The sequence below is a fragment of the Doryrhamphus excisus genome, linkage group LG16, assembly GCF_037039965.1.
Source record: "Doryrhamphus excisus strain RoL-2023G ecotype Guam linkage group LG16, RoL_Dexc_Guam_v1.1, whole genome shotgun sequence".
In the NCBI taxonomy this organism is placed as follows: domain Eukaryota; kingdom Metazoa; phylum Chordata; class Actinopteri; order Syngnathiformes; family Syngnathidae; genus Doryrhamphus; species Doryrhamphus excisus.
In genome coordinates this window covers 606,113-627,504 of record NC_136372.1, presented here as the reverse complement: position 1 = coordinate 627,504, position 21,392 = coordinate 606,113, and the positions used below count along the sequence as shown (strand labels likewise).

At 54.0% G+C, this 21,392-nt stretch overlaps 1 protein-coding gene across 5 annotated transcripts in view; it reads right to left on the bottom strand.

The window, feature by feature from the left end:
* Nucleotides 1-21,392, bottom strand: part of LOC131102883 (RNA binding protein fox-1 homolog 3-like) — a 227,654-nt gene that overhangs the window by 191,862 nt on the left and 14,400 nt on the right. For all 5 annotated transcript variants that reach the window (XM_058048547.2, XM_058048544.2, XM_078797358.1 and 2 more), the window contains exon 3: nt 7,435-7,519. The gene's annotated coding sequence lies outside the window, so the exon portion shown is untranslated. The remainder of the gene's footprint in view (nt 1-7,434; nt 7,520-21,392) is intronic.

The window sequence follows — 21,392 nt, the reverse complement described above, 5'->3', positions numbered from 1 at the left end:
ACGATGGAATGTGAAATACGTAGAGAAGTTCTAGAAGGTGTCTAGTAATCAAATAGAGTCATGCAGAGTGAAAATGATGATTGTTTGCCCAAGATGTAAGATATTATTAGCCTCAAGGCTAATGGTGGTAGTAAAGTGGCTAATAAAGTCCCCTCCATCTTTGGGGTGCTTTTCCATCATGCGGGCCACACGCCTGAAGACATGCTACCATCTTAGTCACAGCCCCTCCCCATGTTGTTGACATGATAAAAGCGCTCATCCGTTTAAAGGGAAAGACGCTGCCAGGAAGAGAAGATGTGCATCCAAATATCAAAGACTTGAAACGGAGCAAGATGGGAACTATTCCCCGACTTCTGCGCTGGCGTTCCATTCCTTTTGAGGGCGTGTCAGCGCTGGTGGAAGAGGATCATCAGCAGAGAGGATGCTTCCACCTGCTGTTGTTTGGCCGCCTTGCCAAGCCCGCGCTCGGCACGCCAGGCCCCATGGGGGCCACCAGGCCGGCCGGAAAAAGACGGAGTTCTTGGAAGAAGCGGCCCCGGCCGGAGCCAAGGCGGTGCGCCGGCGCCAGGCGGAGCGATGCGAGCCAGCCTTCTGCTGGTGCGTCTCTGCCCCCCTTCACCCGTCGGCGGACCTCGAGGGGCGGGGTGGAGGAAGGATGGCGCCATCAGGGGGAGCACGGCGGCCATGTGGCGGACGGGGACCGAGGGCGACCGGCCTGAATCCTCCCTTCCTGACACCGACGTCTGTCTCATTCAAAAGCAAACAACAAATGTTGGCGTTCAGGCCAAGTCTACGCCAACACGGATATGGCGGCGTGAGGGATGTCCCGTTACATCGGCCAACTCTTATTATGAGCTAGCAACAAGCTTGCTAGCTCAGTAGTCCGCGTCCAAACACGTGATGCTATGTAGCATTCTGCATCTTGGGTGAGACACACAAGCACCAGACTTGAACAACATTGAATGACCTCACAATAATCCCCACCACAGGCGACCGTCACTTCCTGTTCACGGCGACACACACGTCTTATTTATGGCTTGAATGCAGGTTGTTTTCTCTGTCCTCGTGCCCCCCCCCCCCATCAAGCCAGAGGATGCATCAGTAAATGCGGGGGTGAAATGACGCGGCCTGGAAATGAGCGTGATGATAGAAAGAGTCACTCGGCACAATGGGGTTCTTTGAGGGAACGTGGGGGTCGTCTTTCCAGCTTTTACATCATCCCCCCCCACGTCAGCGATGCAATCAGACAGGAAGTTAGAGCTGAACCGCGTGATGGCGTGCGAACGCGGTGTCACTTGCAGCCGTTGATGAAACCCTCGCATCATCGCCTCGCCGGTGTGGGCGGGCGCTAATCAGCATACCGGGGGAGCCGTCGGCACTTTTACCAGCAGGTGAAGGAACGCTGCCCCCCCCACCCCCGCCCCCGCCCCCATCGACTGCATTTGTTTGCGTGCGTGCGGCATGGCCGCGTCGGGAGCAGGTGGAATATGACTCCAGCAGACGGCGCTTGCCAAGTCCAGACTTTTTTACAAGCACATCTGGAGCACAATCTCCATATTAATGCGCCGTTAAAGTGTTTACGCAGCGCGGCCGCCGATGCTGGGCCACCCGGGTCGGGTGGCGGCGGGGAGGGTGGGTGGCAAAGTCAGGCGGGGATGCGGCGGTGGGGGAAGCCCGTGCGGTACCAAGGACATCCTGCGTGGGGCGGCTCGCATGGCGACGGGCGCAAAGGACGATATACGATGTCATGAGCCGCTTCGCTGACAACATCTGCACGTTTTTATGCGTTTGTGTTTTTTACGAGGCGGACGGAAGCGCTGCTGGGAGAACTGGCACAGAAGAAGAAACCCGAGCAGCTCGTCTATCCTTTCAGGTAGAACGTAACTAAACTGGTTTGAGGGTCAGGTTGGGTATCGTTTAGATTTTATCCGATTCCGGTGCTTAGATTGCGCCCCATGGGGATTGCAGTGTTCCTGAACGCACCACACTCACGGTTGCTGGATGAATGGGAAGTGTGGTGTTGGTGTGTTGTGGTTACCTCAGCAATTAATTTGCTCTTCTTTTCCCGAAGTTGGATTCCATATTAATAAACCAAATATAAGAGCATAGAAAACCTGTTTATGACTTTCTAAAAATGCCATGTAATATTAGAGAGCCCTGTAGACAGGGAATAACACCCCTATAGTCCCTATTGTTCTTTGTTTACATCCCGTTGTGTACGTTACAGGATCACTGCAGGGATATAATATTCCTACTTCATGGAAAATCAGGTATCACAGGTCTGGAAGCAGTTAACCAACATTCGTGTGCGTAAAGTCAAGTTTGCTGCTTCCTTAGCTTCCTGAGGCTCCCGGAGGAGGCGGAGTCCAGCTGATAGCGGCGAGGAGATAGCCCGGCGCCTCCCAGGCTTTGCCGGAGCGCAGATTGAGCGTACGGAGATAATTAGGCGGACAGCCTAACGACTTACGATAAGAGCTCTTGAGAGCGTTTCCACGCGGCGCCCTCGCCGGGGTGACCTGTGGCCGCGTGGCCATCAGCCGGAGGAACAGAGCTTATTGTACGTGTGAAACAGAAAAGAGGATTTAAATGAGGCAGCTGGGGGCCAGCGGTCGGATGGGGGGGTTGGAATGGGGGGATGTTTATAGCTGCAGAAGGCGAGCAGGTATTAGTATTAGTCCCCCCTCCCCCGGAGACGGAGAGAAGCTAATACAGACTTTGATTAGGATGCGGCGTGAGCAACAACGGCGTGCTAGTATTTACAGTGGCACGCTGGGGGGGCGAATAAACTGTGTGATTAACAAGTTTTCCTGACGCCTGGCGCTCGGCAGCGCGCGCATGCGAGCGCCACCTCGCCGGCTTAATGGCTCTTAATGGCTTCTTAATGACTTCTTAACGACTTCATCAGGAAGATCCTGCAACAGCACATTCTGACACGCGGGGGCTCCCCCCTTCCCCCGAGACCCGGGATCACGCCGCCATTGTACACACGCCCCAAATCTGCTTATCTGACACAGCATCCAGCGCCACGCACGCCACGCACGCCACGCACGCCACGCACGCCAGCTCAGGCTTGGCCCGGCCCGGCGGCCGGGGCGGCGGGCCAAGGCAGCGGCATCACGCTCGTCTGGGAACATCAGAGTGACACCCGGGCTTGCGTAAGAGAGCTTTGTGAGACGGAATCGAGGAAACCCACTCGGAGATGATGCAAGAGGGAAGCACGGCGAGTTCACCATCAGCTCGTTACCGCTTTCCACACTCCTCCGCACCGCTAATGCACGCCATCTTCCGGGTCACTGCCGCGTCCGACACATTTACAGCAGGGGAGGGGGCAAACCTTTTGAGTGGAGTTAAGAAATGTCACGGGGGGGGGGCTGTACATATTTATGGAATGTATATAAATAACAGGGACGAGTGCATCAGGAAATCTTATTTTAGCTGTCCTAGTCTTACATAAACCTGCTTGGCTTCCTTTTCTCAGGAGGCTGCTTTGCTTTACTCCACACTAGGGTAGGTGAGGGTAGGTGAGGGTAGGTGAGGGTAGATGAGGGTAGATGAGGGTAGATGACTGTAGGTGAGGGTAGGTGAGGGTAGGTGAGGGTAGATGACTGTAGGTGAGGGTAGGTGAGGGTAGGTGAGGGTAGGTGAGGGTAGATGACTGTAGGTGAGGGTAGGTGAGGGTAGGTGAGGGTGGATGAGGGTCCGCTCAACTCCTCTGCTTGGGTCAGGATTTCAACCCCCACCCAGAGATGGCCCTCCACCCTGTTCCGGTAAGGAACATTGTCCTTGGAGGTTCTGACGGAGGTTCTGATTCTCATCCCAGCCGCTTCACAGCTATAGAAACAACCATCAAATATAAAGCAGGACCGTAACGCCCCAAATATCACCGCAGTTGAATCAGTCATTTCCGTAGTTGAAGACTTACGGTAATTTAAAAATAGCATCGCAAATCCCCCGGCCGCCGCCATTTGGAAAGGTCCGGCAGACGGGATTAAGAACCTTCACGGGCCAGAGTTTGCTCCAGTGCACAAGCTCTGCCGGGTTTAGCCGGTCGGAACCAGAACCAGCCTGCCAACAATCGGCCCCATCTGCACCACTTGAAAGCTCCTCTCATCTGAGACACGTTCAACAGGATTACAAGGAAGCGCTTTGAACCCAATTCTTAATTATTTTGATAAAACAAAAAGTTAATTAGACAGCCAGCCGAGTGCCGGCGCCAGTGTCCTAAAAAAAAACTTGAGGAAATTCTCGGGGGAAAATGGAGCAAAGACAGGAAGAGGGGTCACGTGGTACACGGGGTTTCTGAAGTCGTTCCCCAGGACTCTGGCTTGCGTTTCCGTGGGTGCAGGTGAAGGAATGACGTTCATTCCCAGGAATGGTCATAATGCCGGTGTCTGAAATGGAATACTTGTGAAGGTACACGCTGTACTTAGCGGCGGTTGGAAAGCCGTGTGAGGGGTAGTCGGGGTGGGGAGCGAACATGCTCCTCCACAGCCCCCGCCGTCACCTGCTGCTCTGATTTGGACTTCAGTCATTTGATGAAAAGTAATGCAGTTAGCGGTCGGTCACGGTCCAGAAAGGCGCTGGCGGCGGCCGGAGCAGCCCATTGGTCGATGGAGCAGATTGGCCAAAATGTCATGAATAATAAAAGCGGGTTTAAGGTGAAGTCGTCGCTGTCTGGTGGACTCGTGAAGGACCCGGGGGCTCTTTTCATCTGGGCCAAATTCTACGGGATTGAAAGAGCAACTTGTCTGGCTTTGAGCAAAGTCCACATTATTGATGAAGCAAAAGTTAATTAGCCATCAAGACGATTAAGAAAGATGGTCTTTATGGTTGGGACCTTAAAGACGGAATATCATTTATATGGAAATGTTATTGCTTGTGGGAAAACCAAACAAGCGGGTTTACAGACCTTTACCGATCTAGCTCACGGTGGCGGGGAGTCGGGAGACGGCCTCCGACGGACAGACATGAAGCAGACGGGAGAAGGCGGGATTGGGATTAGATCAAACCTCGCTTTACAAACACCCCAGTTTTCATCAAAATGCTGCCTCGGTTTTCAAACTCACGGCCATCACGCCCACGTTTACACCCCCGGTATGAAGCACGGACGCTACAAAGCCACACCGCGGCTTTCATATGCTTTTTTCCGACAGTATCACAAAATATGACCCGGTTTTGGTGCGGCCTGCAGATGGCGCCCACATTGGGACGCCAAGGTCCAGATGGTTGGATGTCGGGAGGGGGGGGTGAAGATGACTGTTGAATGACAAAAGAACCACTTTGGCTCCTTGTTGGAGGGCAGCAGGGTGAGAGCGGGGGCAGCTGGGGCACCGGGGGCTGGGGCGGTCGGCCTGTGAAGGTGACATGTGCTCTCGCTCTGGCCCGGGGTCCCACCCGGGGGCCTGCTGTGATTTTTGTGTTTAGCGTACATGGACAGAGAAAGTGAAGAAAGTAGGGACGGCAGTGGCATGGAGGGGGCAGGATTGGGGGCGGAGGATGAAGATGCTCTACGAGCATCGACGGGATATCTTGGTTGGAATACTGGTCCTCGGGCTCGAGGAGACGCCCACGTGCACACGTACGGGTGCACGCCGTCAGCGAGGAGAGATAATGACAGCGGTCAAGTCGCGAGCCCGTCATGTCGGCTCCTGCGGGGAAATGATTACCGCGACGCGGCGCCGACAATCAGCGGCGCCGTAATCCCATTTTTCACAGCGACCTCAAACGGTGGCGTGTCACATTGTGTTTGGCGCACGCCATCAAGAACTGGATTTAGATATGCTAAGTATCCGCCAGGAGAAGGTACACTTCTGAATGAGGAGGCGGGCAATGTGCTGCTCCACGGGTTCGGTGGGATGCAGGCGGGGGGTGTTGCTGAAATGGCGAGCTCCTCTCCAAGTGGAACAGATGGCGGGAAACTAAGAGCGGAGCTTTGCTTTATCGCCCGTGTGGCGCCACTTTTTTTTTTTTTTTTTTTACTTCAAATGTTATCGTGCAGGATGCACACCACGCTTAAGCTAATGAGTGGGGGGCTGGGGGGGGGGGGTCGCTTTGTCTTCCTCTTTAGTTCTTCCGCTCCCTCCCACCGGCGCATTCTCCCACAAGCCCACGCTCGCAGCGGAAGCCTGGAAGCCTCGCCATTATGTAAGCGCGCACGACTGACACAAACGCCGCAGCGCTTTGAAACAAAAACACAGAGAAGCACAACACAGGAAGCAAACATGGCCGCCCGCGGGAGCTAAATTTAGCAGCGTCCACCCAAAGGACCGGAGGCACCGAGTTTGGGTCAGAAATCCCGTAATTGCCCCACTCGGGGAAATTCAATTTACACTCCTCCTCCTGTGAGTGTCCTTCTTTCCTACTTTGGCTTCAAGTTGTTTACTGAGGCCCCCGCCCCCCCTCCACCCCCACGGGGCCGAGCCGACCCGTGTGTGCATCCAGGGAGCAGCGCAAATGCAAGCGTCTCCAGCAGTCATTATTTATGCGGGAACGCCCTTGGGGAGTCTTTGACTTGTTTGCAGAGTCGGATCATGACGGCTGCGAGTAAATGAGCCGCTCCCTTCCAATTTGTCCCGGACCCCCAAGCTTTGGGGCGCCACCACGCGCCGTTACCCTGCCACTGTGTGTGTTTGTGTGGTGTGTACTGCTGGGAACCGCCCCCCCAACTGCAGACGCAGAGGTCCTGCGCGTGGCTGGGGGCTGAGCGCCGCCGTGACCGAATGACGAGGGTGGCGGTCAGAGATTCTCGATGGCAAGGAGCGGACCACGGTCATGTGACGTGATTTGCTATTTTAAGGATCCTGAACACGGACCTTCAAAACTCCAAGGAATGAAGAACTAATAGAAATACATGACAGTACGTATATTGCAATCTACTCATTTCCTTTCTACTTCGCATTATCCCGGCTACGCTGGGTCCGGCTCTCGGCCGGGATTCTACAGGTCCCTGCCGGATGGGCTCAGCGCACACGCTGATCCGTGTAATCCCTCAGGCCCGCCTCCTGCGGAGAAGAACCTCCTTCATCTTCTCTGGGAACATCTCCTGCTCTCAAGTCCGGCACCGGGGGTGCGCCCCCCCTCAAATCCAAACTCAGACTCAAAAGTCGGCGCCGTGAAGAGATTTGCTTGCTGACAGACCCCCCCCCAACACCCCCCCCAGCCTTTTTTCCCTACTTGTGTTTGAATGTGAATGAGCTGCTGAGTCATCAAGCTGAAAGTTCCTCACCAGCCCAGACAAACAATCCTTCCACCTCCTCCTTCACGTTGCCCTTGAGAAGCAAATTACACCAGACGCTCCATCATCATCATCATCACCATCATCATCATCATCCCAGTGAGTCACAACACGACCGCGCCCCACCCGACAGCACCGCCACGGGAACGGAACACCACATTTGCCTATTTCGCCGCCTATATCGTGTCTCCGCTTCCTACCTGTGGGTGCCAGGGGTCAAGGGTCGAAGGTGCCAGGCCGCACGGGAAGCGGGGAGTCCAACTCGAGTTGTCCGTGTCCGAGTCACTGCAGTACAAACACACAGGGTGCTGACATTAATGCATCGTCATCATCACACTGAGCGTGGTGTAAACAGAATGATAGCAGTGTTAAGGTGACTATAGGGGTGTTATTTCATGTCTGCAGGGCTCTAAATGGTAAAACCCACATATAAGTTTTATGAAAAAAATTCACTGATGGTGGAGTCTGGAACCAATTAACTGCCACAAACGAGGGAGGCCATTTTGGTGTAGTCATGTGACCTTTGACCTCAGCTGAAAATCAGTAGGATTGTGGCTGACATGTAGCAAGAATCCATGGTTTCATTTATCAACACGTGCTTGGAGGTCAGGCCTTGAAGGTCACTTCTGATCGACCCAGCTCAGCGCTTAACCGACGTTGGCCCCCCCCATCCATTTTCTACTGAGGGTGGGGGTATGATGGAGCCTATCCCAGCTGTCCTGGGTCCACCCTGGACTGGTGGCCAGCCAATCCCAGGGCACATATAGACAAACAACCATTCACACTCACATTCATACCTATGGACAATTTGGAGTGGCCAATGAAGCTAAGGAAGGAAACCCACACACGGGGAGAACATGCAAACTCCACACAGAGATGCCCAAGGTGGAATCGAACCCAGGTCTTCTCATCTCCTGACTGTGTGGCCTACATGCTAACCACAGCAAACATGAGCGTGCGTGTGCGTGTCCTGCAGAGGTCGAGTGCAGCATCGAGCACGGACACCTCATAAAGCGCATCCTGAGTGCGACTTAACAAGCTTAACATGAGCAAGTACACGGACGGAGACAAGTGGGGGTGGAGAGGTCACGCACACGCACACACACACACACACAAACACACACAAACACACAAGGCATGGCGATGAAGATGAAGAAATGCACTTAAAGGTTGATTTTACAGCTGATGGACCGAGCCCCCATACCCCCCACCCTCCCAGAGGTCACCATGTTATGCGTGCTCCCACCTTGACGTGCACGTAATAATAATAATAATAATAATAATAATAACCAGTTTTCATTGGTTGCTGCCTGACATTTCGGTGCAGGCTGATCTTCACAGTGCGTTTGAGGCGCCTTCAAGCCGCGCCTTCAAAGCGCTCATTTGCATAAAGGGCCGGCGGTGCGGCGTTAGGCAAACAACATGCTAATTGTTCCTTGGAGGCTCGGTTACCACGGAGACCATGTGGTCATAGTAGTACCAGTGAAGAAGAAGACAAGCAGGGGGCTGCATCTTTCTGCTGGTGCTGGGGGGGGCGTGGCCGGCAGGGTGGGACGGTGCCAGCTGGCATGGCCCGGCCGGTTGGGCGCCGGCTGCTGGCGGCGTCACGTTCAGGTGGCATCTGGGCTGCCGGTAGCAGAAGCAGTAAAAGTGACTCACTACATTAATGATGGCGCTCTGCAAGCTGTCGCTGCGCATTACACACCCATTATTCCTCGCACCAAGGACCCCCAACCCCCCCCACGGCCCCCCTCGCACACACGTGTCACCGCATGTCTGGCCAGCCACTGGATGACTGATTCTCTCCATCTCCAGCCTTCCTTTCATCGCCACGGCCGGCAACATCCCGCCCGTGACCCCCCCCCCCCCATACACACCTTCCAGACAGCATTTGTTCAATGCTGCCGCCCTCTGCAGCCAAGTGGAATCAATCTGCAGGGGACGTCATGTGTGGGCACCAACATGCTGCATCTCAAATGGAATACTTAAGTGCACTTCAATAAGTACACTGCATACTTCCTGAGTGTGTTCTTCTCTCCACTTTTTAAGAGGGATTTGCAACCACTCATTGCAGGGAGCATGATCACCAACACTTGCATGGGCCCACGAAATAGGGGGGCGTTGCCACAACGGTCACAATGGCAGGAGTGGCGCCAATCAAAGTGGATTGTAAGGTGCGGAAGACAGCATGGTCAATTAGCAGCCTCATTTGCATACGGAACACCAGGCTCCTCCGACGCTTTAGATCATTAACGAGAGGAAATGTGGCTAAGTAAATAAAAGCAGGCCTTTGCTGTGGAAATGAGAAGAATGACTGAGAGGTAATGAGCACGGCAAGCCTCCTCATCATCTTCATCATTATCATGGGCGTGCCCGTACGTGCACGCCCAAAGCGTGTGGCGTTAGTTCAAATAACTTCTTGCATCATGGCTTCCTGTCACATGCCATCCAATGCAACCTTCCGCCTTGTCAAAGATAACGCTGATGTTTGATTGACGCAGCGTGTACTGGGGTGCTCCTGCATGGTTGGTTGTACGATACGTTGGGTTGTACGAAAAGCGTGACAACGTGTTCGAAAGAGTTAGTATGAGCAGTAGCTTAGGATGCGGATTCGAACACAGCCCGTGATTTCCCATGACAAGACGTCCGTGGGGGCTTCGGGAAGAAACGGATGAAAGCCGAGGTACCAGCGTACGAGGAGCAGCGCTCAGACTGGGAGGACGTTCAATCAATGCCAGAGAAACGGAGTCAGACATCAGCACCAGGAAGTACTTGTGTTCCCATCCTGAGAAGCAACCAAGAAACCACAATTAAAAGATACACTCCTTGGCAGAGGTAACAAAGCCCGAAGCCCCGCCCCCACGCCGCCTGCCAACAACGCATCTTATCTGGTCCGCCGGCCTGCTTCCCGAATTCCCCCTCGAGGCTTTGACTTGGGTGAGCTTCAAAGCCAAGCGCTTCCTGTGCGGACGGTGCGCTTGCCTTGGCGGTGGCGCCGTCGGGGCCGCCGCTCGCCGCCGCTAATCCACGGCGCTGGCCTCCCAAACAAAGCGTAAACAGAAAGATGAGGCGTCCAATTAAAGTGCAATTGTCTTCAGGAGTCAAGAAGGTTGTGGTTCCGCTTGAGTGTGTCCAAAGGCAGACGAGTGCTAATTAGCATGCGCTCTTAGCGCCACAGCATTTACGCCTCGGCCCCCGTCGTTAACGTGCACGCTCCTCCTCTGACCTCTGCTGCTAAAAAAAATACTCGCCGGCTCGCTCCGTGCTGCAGAAGCCTCCAGCGCCTATTCCATGCACAACAACGTGCATTTAATCACCGTTACCATGGCGATCAGCACAGAACCCTATCATAATCACTTTCATCCTAAGTGGGGGGGCAAAGGTCGCGGTGGAAAGAAGAACACGCAGCTATTTTAGACAACGTGCACACGTATGCAGTGTACACAGTGTACTTAGTGTACTTAGTGAAGTGCACTGAAGGAAGGGCACAGCCAGGGTCAAAGAGACAGCAGGGGGGCTGCTGCCACCTGCTGGTGGGGAGGGTGCAGGTAGCCCGTGTGTGGAGCAGGGCTGGCTCAAGGGGTAGGGCAAAAGGTTGATGGTTCCAACCTCGCTCCTTCCACTGCCGCCCACACCGGCGCGTGAACGGGAAGGAATGTTCGTCGACTTCTCGTTGTCTCGCGATGAACCGATGGATCACGTGACTGATGCGATGATGTTGCACGGCTAAAACTCGTGAACTTTAAAGTCTGGAAAACGCAAGCACGCACACACACTCACATGGGGGGAGGGGGGGTGATGTGCTGGGAGGGGGTCCGCAGCAGACTGACTGTTTATTATTGTCTTTGGCCCACTTAACGGTGACAGTAACAGAATGAGATGGCGGCAGAGGCGAGCGCCATTAATCATGTCGGCGAGGGCCCGTGCGCGCGTCATGTGATGCACACTAAGTGATTTCCCGCCTGATGGGGAGTGGGCGCCTCTTCACGGCCGGACCTCAAATGTTCTGACACCTGGTGCCAGCCTCTGTTAGCAGCAGACCTCAACATGGGTCAGAACTGTTTAGGAGCCCAAATGTCACCAAGAGGGTGGGGGCCGAGGGAGGCGTCGTTAGCGGGAAGGCCCCATCTCATTCGCCGCCTAGCGTTAGCAGTAGCATTTGATCATTCGGGTCCGACAGCCTCCGTCTGTCAGTTGTCAGTCTGCGTGAGGCGCACAGACGCCACGGAACCTCGCCGGCGGCGCCGTGTGCTTGATTGACAGCTGTGTCTCTAAAAGGTATCGCTGACAGATGTGCTGCAGCAGCTGCCCGCCCCCGCGTGGGTCCCCCCCATTCGCCATATTGGACGCTTCTATCCGGGAGGTAAACGGAAGGACATGAGACGGGGGGGGTTCATGACAGGGCGTAGCTAAGTGGAGCCGAGGGGCGCCGGCCCCGGTCTCTCGGGGTGACGCCGCGGGTACTCGGGGACGGCCCATCACGGCCGCCGTGGCTGGCTCGGTGGCCTTTCTGGGGCTGGAGCGGCGCTCGGATGGAGGGAAGTCCCACTGCGCTCCTCATAGACGGGAAGACGGGAGATCTACGAGGACCTGCCAGGCGCTCTCCGTGTGGTTGCCATGGAAACAGCTGTGCGCGCTACAGTATCGCTGGCAGAAAGGTAACTTGATTTTCTTAACTGGCCTGAGCGGCACTACAGTCAACAGTGGCTACACTGCACTACGTGGAGTACTACGAAGACCGCTACGCACCACGTTACCTTGGCTGCTACCTTTGGACCACCATGGACCACCATGGACCACCGTGGACCACCACGGACCAACATGAACCCCAGTGCCATGGCTACCATTGGTACCATACAGCCCCATTGGTACCGCTGACCGTGTGGTGTCATTTCCTTTGTTTGCGGACTTTGGGGTTCGGGGTCCAGAAGACCGGATCTAGCCGGCGGGGTCATATTGCTAACCGTGATGCAAAACCGGCCCGCGTATGAAAGCCGCTTCCTCCCCTGCTGCATCCGAGCGTGTCATCAGCGACAGCGGATCAGAACGCTCACAGCGCCTCAGGTACCTGCTGGAATTTTGACACCCCCGCCCCTCCTCTTCCTCTCCTATTGCCTTGGCTCCTTCCCAAGCAACAGATTGCTGCTGTCGCTGGAGTAACGGCTCACAGATGGAGCGGCATCACTTCCTGAGGAGCCTGACAGGATCAATCCAGGGGCTCGTTCGCTCGCAGTCAATTAAGCCGTGTTAGTTCTGACAGGAGCCACGGGCCAAATAACAGCCGTCAGCGTCGAGCACTGAAAATATTGTGACCAAACACGGCAGAGAAAAAAGCGCTCCTGTGTAGTGTACGTGAGGGGGGGCTGGGGGGGGGCCCAGCGCGCCGTGATGCGGAGTGACGGCCCAACCTGAGCAACACTTTAATTAGTTTGAAAACATAAAGCGCCCCGGGTGATTTGATGGGAGCCAAAATGAGCTCTAATCATGACCTTCATCGATTGTGAAAGCCACATTTAGTCCGTCTGCACCACTTCTACTCTGGACAGCTTTTATTTTGAAACCCCGCTGCCATGGCTTCCTCCTTCTGTTGCCTCATCCAGATCCGTCTCACGGGGGGCAGCGGTCTCAGTAAGGAAGCCCGGACCGGCTGCAAGGCACAACCCGCCCAAATATGAGCCAGGTTTAACGTGGGGCCACGTCTCCATGGCTGCCCCGGACGGCCCCAGGTGAGGCTAGGAACGTAGCTTGACCGCACCTCACCTGGGGGCCGCCCTCCGCATCCAGGCCCAGCTGAGGGGCGGCCTTGGAGCCGACTGAGACGGCGGCTGGTGCGTTTCCATAATAAGCCAAATGAGTGAAGTGAAGACAATAAAAGCCTGGGCGGCGGGGCCTGGGCGGCGGGGCCTGGGCGGCGCCACCTACTGAGAGACGAGGTGGAGACGCTGGCTTTGAAGCCTTGGGAAAGACAGTGCAACTCTTTGATTAGGACATGGAGGTGGGTTGCCGTGGGCGATGGACTGAAAACACTTGGCATCTGCTTGCAGGACCACACGCACACACACACGGGCACACGCACGTGCACGTGCACGCTCCCTCCCCGGCTGAGGCGGGCTTTACCCCGGGCATCATTACAGACACGGCGCGTCCCTCCTTTGAAGGGTTATCAAGGCTCCTCATTAAAGATGTCCCTGGCTTTCTTAGTGATGTGGGCCTCCACGGGGTCTAATGGAGCCCCTTAATTAGTTTGCAAACTCATTAGAGTGGCGGGCAATTAAATGTCCTTCCTTCTGAGTAGTTCACAACAGGACAAAGGCGTCCCGGGGGCCGTCAGGAAAGCCACAGACAATGGCACCCCCACAGGCGGCAAGACGCTCAGCCTGACAAAAACAACGATTGTATCGACTTGCTGCTTTGCCTTATCTTATTTTACCTTATCTTATCTTAAGGAACGGTCCAGTGGATGCAGACAGGCTAATTATGCTAATTAGGTGATGTCGTCATCTGCCCCCCCCCCCCCCCCGTGTGAAGACGGTGCGTGGTGCATATGTTTGCTATCATTTAAAAACACAAAAAGAAAATAGCATTATCACATTAGCGCTGTGGTAGCGGCCCCCCGGGGGCCCCAGGAAACCAGTTGGACCTTCTGGAATGAACTGAATGGAACGACGATGACGATGACGTCATGAGCGCTCGCCTGCTAGCATGCTCGGCGGCGGCGTTCCTGCAGTTTCCCAAAGCACAAACCAGTCAATTTGTCATCCAGTGAAGAGGTTGAACCTTTAATTAAAGTGGAGAGCCGCCGCCGTCGGGGCCCGGCTAAATGTCACATGATAAATAACAGCGGAGGATGTGAAGCGCTCCCTGGGAGCTTCCTTCACTCGGGGGGATAAAGGTCACACACATTAGCGCGTAACTGCGTATCAATATGTTAAATAGGTTCAATTGTGTACATTGATGGAATGAGCTGATTGCTGGTGATGATACTTGCTGGCGTCGTGTCATCCATTACATTCACAAACGCCATCGCCACCGACGCCATTAGCAACAATTGGCTAATTACGGCCATTCCTCCTCTGATCTCCGCGAGCCTCCCTCCTTGGCTTCACCTCCTCCTTTCATTCCCGTCAGGCCCGGCGGCACGCCTGCCAATCAAACGTGGACACGCTCAGCAGACACTTCATTAGGAACACCTGGCCAAAACTTTCAGGGGGCGTTCCCTCCAAGTTGAGTATTAGAAAGCAGTACAAATAAAAACGATCCACAAAAACAAAATAAAATCCAAGTACAGTTTAACACTAGAGCCCCCAAGACACAAAATAGCACCCCTATAGTCCCATTCCGGTAGACACAACAGAGCAAATACGACATGCTAGACAAAATAAACACACGTTAGCAGTAGTTTTCTTGGAGACAGCGTACTTCCTCGATGGGGGGCTGGATGGAGACCATCTAGCTACTGCTTTTATTGGACTGTTATGAAAGCATATATTGCTCTTCTCAACGAGCAGCAGGTCCCCGTCTGAAATCACGGGACAAAGCACCACGGCAGCGGGTCAACAGAAGTATGGAAATGGCCGACCAAGGTGGGTCCTCGTGCCGCCATTCATCAGGCGCGTGAAGCCCAAAGCCTCGTGTGTCTCGTGCTGCTAACAAGATGAATTACACTCATTTGCCGCGAACAGGAAACAACGTTTTTAATTTGCTACGCGTCCCAAGAACGTCGAGTGACTTCCACTTCCACAGGTTGCTTTTTTTCCCAAATGCTGGACTTTTCCTACTTTGGCGAATGCGTCGTCATGCCACGCGCTCGCCGCGCACGAGCTCATTAAAGTCTGACAGCCGCGATGGTCGCCACATTTGGCGTTGTGTCACATGCACGCCTTCATTTATCATCTTTTTGCCTTCATAAGCCGCTCGATATTAGCAAATGGAATTGGGCTTTTTTTCCTGCTCTCTCCTTGCAAACTTTTGTGAGAAATGATAGTCTCCATGCTTGACGAGACAAAGCAGGACCAGCAAATCGATGAAAAGCAAATGAAAGCAAATTGAATCTATTAACCCCCCCCCCATCAAGGCAATTAATGAGGGGGGGCAAGGAGGTGCTGGCTCATTAAGCCCGATGGAGGAGCGCTCGGCTAACATGACAAAGCAACATGTAGCGTGGATGCTAATGGACGCCAACACCGCGTCACGTTACATCATATACATTCACAGGCCGCCAACAGGTGGCGCCATCACCCGTAAAGGAACACTACTTTTTGCCCATCATCCACAAGCCTTCTGCCAAAACTCCCAAAAGCACAAAGGCTTGTTGTTATTATTATTATTATTATTATTACACCAAGAACTATGTATGACATGACCACAGCGGCTAGCCAAAGGTAGCGCTACGTATTGGAGCTTTTTGACTTCCTGTCTATGTCGCTATGGGAAATCAATGCACAGGAAGGAAAGTCCCTAAATACTGACATCAATCTTCTATACTTCCCGTTTTGTGTACCCTGCGGTGCCCCCTTTATGACATCATACGCCCTGCCTCCTGACACCCACTGCCACCAGTAGGTTGCGGTCCTGTGGCAAACGCCGATTGCGTGTGTGTGAACAGCTGCATGCCAGAGCAACGGGTGGCGCCGTGAGCCCGACTGCCAATCAGAAGCAGGAAGAAAGCCGTTTGAGGAGGAAACGGGAATAAAAGTCCTAAAAAGAGGATTCAAATTTGACGCCTTGCCACAAGTCAACTCTTTCATTTTATTCAACTGAAACCAAGTCCGACCCCCCCGGCCCCCGCGACTGTGCCGTGCGGGGGTGATGGAGCCACGACCTGGAGACCAATGGCATGCTAACGACACCACGGCTGCTTTGTCCACTTTAATTGGCGGAGCTTTGCAATCACCAACCGACACGGGGGGAGTGAGGGGGGGGGTCATCAGTCAGCCTGGAGAAATGACTGAGGGAGAGTGATGATGATGATGATGGAAACGGCATCATCCGGGAAGGGCTGCCGGGAGGAGTTTGGTGCGGAAGAATGAGGAGAAAGAGCTGAGAAGCAGTCAAGGAGTGAGCGTAGCACTGACGCCCCCAAACGTGGCGAGATCAGCGGTGGCCGTGATGAAGCGGATGATTGGCTAATGAACGGCGGCCAGCGCTAATAGGACATATCTGAAGTGGTGTCATAGATCACCTCTTTAACCCGCTTTAATCACGCCGCTCTAATTGTATTAGCTCGCTTATCGGGCCTTTTATGACGCCGCTCATTGCCCATTCCGCTCACGCCCACGCTGATACCGGGGGCGTGGCGCCCGCTCCGTACTCGCGGCTGCCAAGTCCCGCTTGTCGGGGGCGCAGTCAAACATGACCTGGACAAGGTACGACGTGTCGCTGCCAAAACAAGCCACGTGGAGTCAGGCTTTTGTTTTGAAAGCACACCAGCCGTGTCTTCAACGCTCCCGTTTTCACACGCCAATCAAACACACGCTTAGCATGTTAGCAGCCGAGGCTCATCCTTCAGTTCCACGCAGGACAGCGTCGCTTCCAGAAAAACAGGAAGTATAAAAGACTGAATAGGAAGAGTATGCAAACACGAGAAAAGACAAACGTATTGAATATGAACCCCCACTCTGCCCAATCTACCCAATCGGCATCGAAGAGAAGAAGTCATCACCACATCAAAGAGTCAAGTCTTTACCCGCATAAAAGGCTGACTTTGAGTCTTTTAGCGGCGACGGGAGAAAAAGTTGAAGGCGTGGAAAAGCCTGCGTGGCATTCCGCGAGCGTCCAAACGCCGGCGTTCACCTTCTTCCTACCTTTCCCTCAGGCGCTCGCCGGGATCCGCAGGAAGTAAAGAAGGGTTTGCCGGCAGCGTTAAGATTCCTGAGATTGAAGAGAGCGACGCCACGACTCGGCGAGAGGAAGGCGAGCGAAACAAAGGCCAAGTGAAGGTTTGATTGACAGCCTTTCAACACAAGGTCACTCATCCTTTATTTATTTGACTCTTTTTGTGATCCTCCTTAAAGACGGCACGGAGCGCGGCGTGTTCCGTGAAATGAATTATGAATGGCGGACGCTCCGCTCAGGTGTCGACATCGGCGAGGATGCCAAAGAGCAGCGGCGTGGAATCAACGCCACAAGGTCAAAACCGTCTCGGGGCTTGAGACTGGCGAACGCGCGCCAAAGGGGGACGCCGCTTCACGTCACTTCCTGTCCCTGTGTTAAGTTCAGGAGCAGCAAAACGACGCTGATGTGTCACGTGACCTCTGACGTGACATCATGAATGATTTATTGCAGTTCACTGGAATATTTTGGTAGTGAGGGCACAGGAAGCTGATTACAACCTTCTAAATGTGCTTTCCACCATTAGAGCCCTCCAGACATGATATAGCACCCCTAAAGCCACCTTCACGCTCATGTGCCCCAATACAGGCGACATAAATAAGACTTGGCTAAGTTCCTTGTTGTTCCTTTTTACTTCCTGTTGTGTACAGCACTTCCTGCAGTGGCTATTGTCTCATCAATGTCCTGTTACTGACACCTAGTGACCAGTGTAGAATACTACATATCAATACTACATATTGGCCCCATTGGCAAGCATTATTCCACATCTGCTCATCAATGTAGTAAGATGAACACGATACGCACACAGGTACACAGGTACACAGGTACAGCCACAGATAGATTGCGGTCCTTCGGGACACTGCTTTTGGAGGTTGCAGTTGTGATGCGTTGTTGTGCTGCCGCACACACACACACACACACACACACACACACACACACACGCTTCCGGGTGCTGTAGCAGCTTCCCGCACATATGCTGCCTGCGGAGCATCCCGGAGACAAACCCAGCAGGACGTCACTTTGTCCTGCGAGCGTTTAATCAGCGACAGAAAACACACAAAGCGGCGCGAAGCAACGTATCGGCTAAGTGTGTTGCCATGGAGACTAATATCCTCACAACTAAAGACATGCCGAGTGGCATTTAGGAAACAAGTGAGGCCCATTGTGGCGGCGGCGGCAGACATAACGAGCTGGCGCGTAACGAGCCTGAGTGTCAACAACAACATTGTGTCGGTGTCGCTGCCGGGTTGAACCTGCGCGCTGTCAAACACGCCATTGTTAGAGGAAGCTGTCCAAGCAGCGGGACACGGGCGACGTGCTTCCCGTCCTTGGACGCATTCATTAGGGACGCCACATCGCCGCGTGATGCATTTATCACCACCACGACTGCTGCTTCGCCACAATGGAAGTCATGTTTCGTTACTGAGGATTCCTGTTGTGCCGTCGCGTCAACTTCCTGTCTTTATTAGCCGCAAGCCGCCATGAACGCGTGTCAGACGACAAGACTTGTAAAAGTTTCCCGTCCAGACACAAAGTAAAACAGATCCAGCAGATCCAAGGCAGTAGGCACTCGTCGCACGGTAGCACAGCATGCTGGGTAATCTACACCTGGAGCTACATCACAGCTGCCCTGGGCCAGATTGATGCAAACATGGCTGCCAATATACCACTCAATGGCCAGCAACAAGGGCTAAGGGTGCCATGTTGATGGCAGGCCACTAGTTGGCGACGTGGAGCTCTTTTCCTGTTCCTGTTGGAGGTCTCCACTGGTACCGGAGCAGACCTTCTCCAGGCTGAAGGTGATGAACTTTTAACTGATGAAGGTGCTCCGCCGTGGGATAATGTGCAGCAGTGAATCGGCGCCATAAAGAGAAATAAAGCCGTAAAGCGTCGCTCAGAGGTGACCTTTATTTTGACGAGGTGCCGCGTGACACGCCGCAAATTAGCCAACATCAACACTCGGGGAATTTACGCCCCTGCCGCCGCTTGACCTCCACGGCGTGAGCCACGCGCGGCAAACAGACGCCGGCTAACGAGCGAAACTGTGATGCGGATCTTGTGAGCCTCACGGCCGCCGCCATTGATCACGCGTGAGCCACGTGCGCGGGCGCCCGTAGACGGCGTGGATGGCATGGCGTCGGGGGTTTGTGCTTATCACCGCAACATCAAGTCACCTTGTTCCCCTGCTTTGCTTCTAATCAGACTCCCCAGCAGCGCCATCTCGGGCTGATACCGACACAATTAACGCCGCGATCTATGGCGGCGTGGCCCGCATGCTAATTGGCTGGCGGCGCGGCCCGCACGTGCGCCCCGCTGCTTCCTGGGGAAGGAAGAGGAACAAAGTGCGGGGGAGGGGGAGGCGAGTGTTTTATCAGTTTGGAGGGAAAGGTGACGCTATTGACACGCCGCAGCCCGACTAAGCCACTTCACGCCCCGATCGATGGGGGGGCCACTCCACTCCAAGAGCCTTTCCCCTGCCTGGGCTTACTGGGCGGACTCGCGCGGTACCTTCAGTCCGTGGCTCAATAAAACCTCAGCACAAGCACAACTCTTCTTTTGGGGAATTTGTGGAAAGACGTTGATGAACCTCGCTGTTGGTTGGGGCTTTTAGCTCGTTGGCGCTGCTCACTCATGGCAGGGATCTGTGGGCGCGGGTTCGAGCCCAGCGGTGCTTTTCTTGTGTCCTTCCTGAGGGTCTGCACTTGAACGCCACCTCAATATCCTTTCACTCCCGCAACGATAAGACCTTCTGTCTGCACTCGGTTTTTCCCTTATCGCCATGCGACACCCCCGGCTGGATTCTTTCCGGAAGGCATTGAGAATTCCCCTCGTCCGCTGCCGGCGGGAAGGAGTCACCTGGACTGATGTGATCGGGACGTCCCGTGTGAGCAATGGCAGCCTTTAGATGAGAGCGTTCCCGCTAAAAGCCTTCAGCGGAGCGGCCATCTCATCCCGCTTCCTGCCCCGCAAGGTCCTGTCGGCGGGGGGGGGGGGGTTCAAGGGCAAAATAAATCAGCCGTGACGTGTCCCCTCGTTGCTACGTGGGCCGCAGAGGTCTGCTGTCGATGGCGGGAACTCCGCCTGAGACACCTCCCGGTGTGTGTGGGGCGGGATCGCATTAACAGCCTGACTCATTACATTAACAGCGGCGGTGACAACATGAATAATGTCACCGCTGCGGCGGGGGGCGCGGGTGGGTGGGTGGGGCGGCGGGGGGGTTGGCAGGCTGACACATAAATCCTTAAATGTCCGTACGACAAGCACAAACACTGACGCAGAAGGAATACTCTACCAGGCGTTCCCATGCAAAGCTAGCCCTGGCTAATGTTAGCATTTGCCAAAACTAATTAACATACTACAAAAAGTTAACATACAATGCTAGCGTTGGCAAATTTTAGCACTGGCTAATGTTAGCATTTCCCAAAAGTTAACATACTATGAAATGTTAACATACAATGCTAGTTTTGGCTAATGTTAGCATTTACCAAAGGTAATTAACATACTATAAAATGTTAACATACAATGCTAGTGTTAGCTAAGTTAGTGTTTGTAATTCATATTCTCCAAAAATGATGCCGCTAAACCTAGCATTGCTAATACTAACCCTGGCTAAAAGTAATTAATGTACCGCAATACGAGTGAATGTTTGTGTTAGCTAAAAGTAACCTACTAGAAAAAGTAGGTGAAGCTAGGTTAGCTAATGTGACAAAGGAGGAAACTGTTAGCAAACGGTAAAAAGTTAGCATGTAAGATGTTAAACGTGTCTATTGAACATTAGTATGAAACGTGTGTCGTGTTCACAGACTGTCGTGAATCTGTCCCGTGACCTTTGACACATCTTTTCCTCTTGTCAAATCAAGACACCCCCCAACCCCCACCCCCGGCCCCCCAAAAGTGCGTCATGGCTGCGTGCCCTCCATTGTTATGAGTCGCTTGTGGCAGCTCCGACTGGATCAGCACAATTTGGAGATTCTTTAAAAGCTGAATTTCCCAACCTCCACCCCCCCCACCTCTCCAGAACCTTCCTCCAAACAACCTGCCCCCCCCAGCTCCCCACGCCCCCCCACCCCCACCACCTGGGGATTCTTCACCAAGCGAGGCTGGGAAGGTCAATAAAAGCAAAGCATGCCAGATCCTCTGACTGACACATCAAAAGTTCCCTCGGCGCCGCCCAACACGCCGTCATCCTCGCCGTCTTAGCAATTTGGACCGGTCCGAGGGGAGCGCCCCCCCCCCGCTAATCCCCACCCCCGTGAGCGGGCTTGATAAATCTCTGATTAGCAGAGCAGCGTCTCATCGGCTCATCCAGCCCAACATTCCTGGAGGA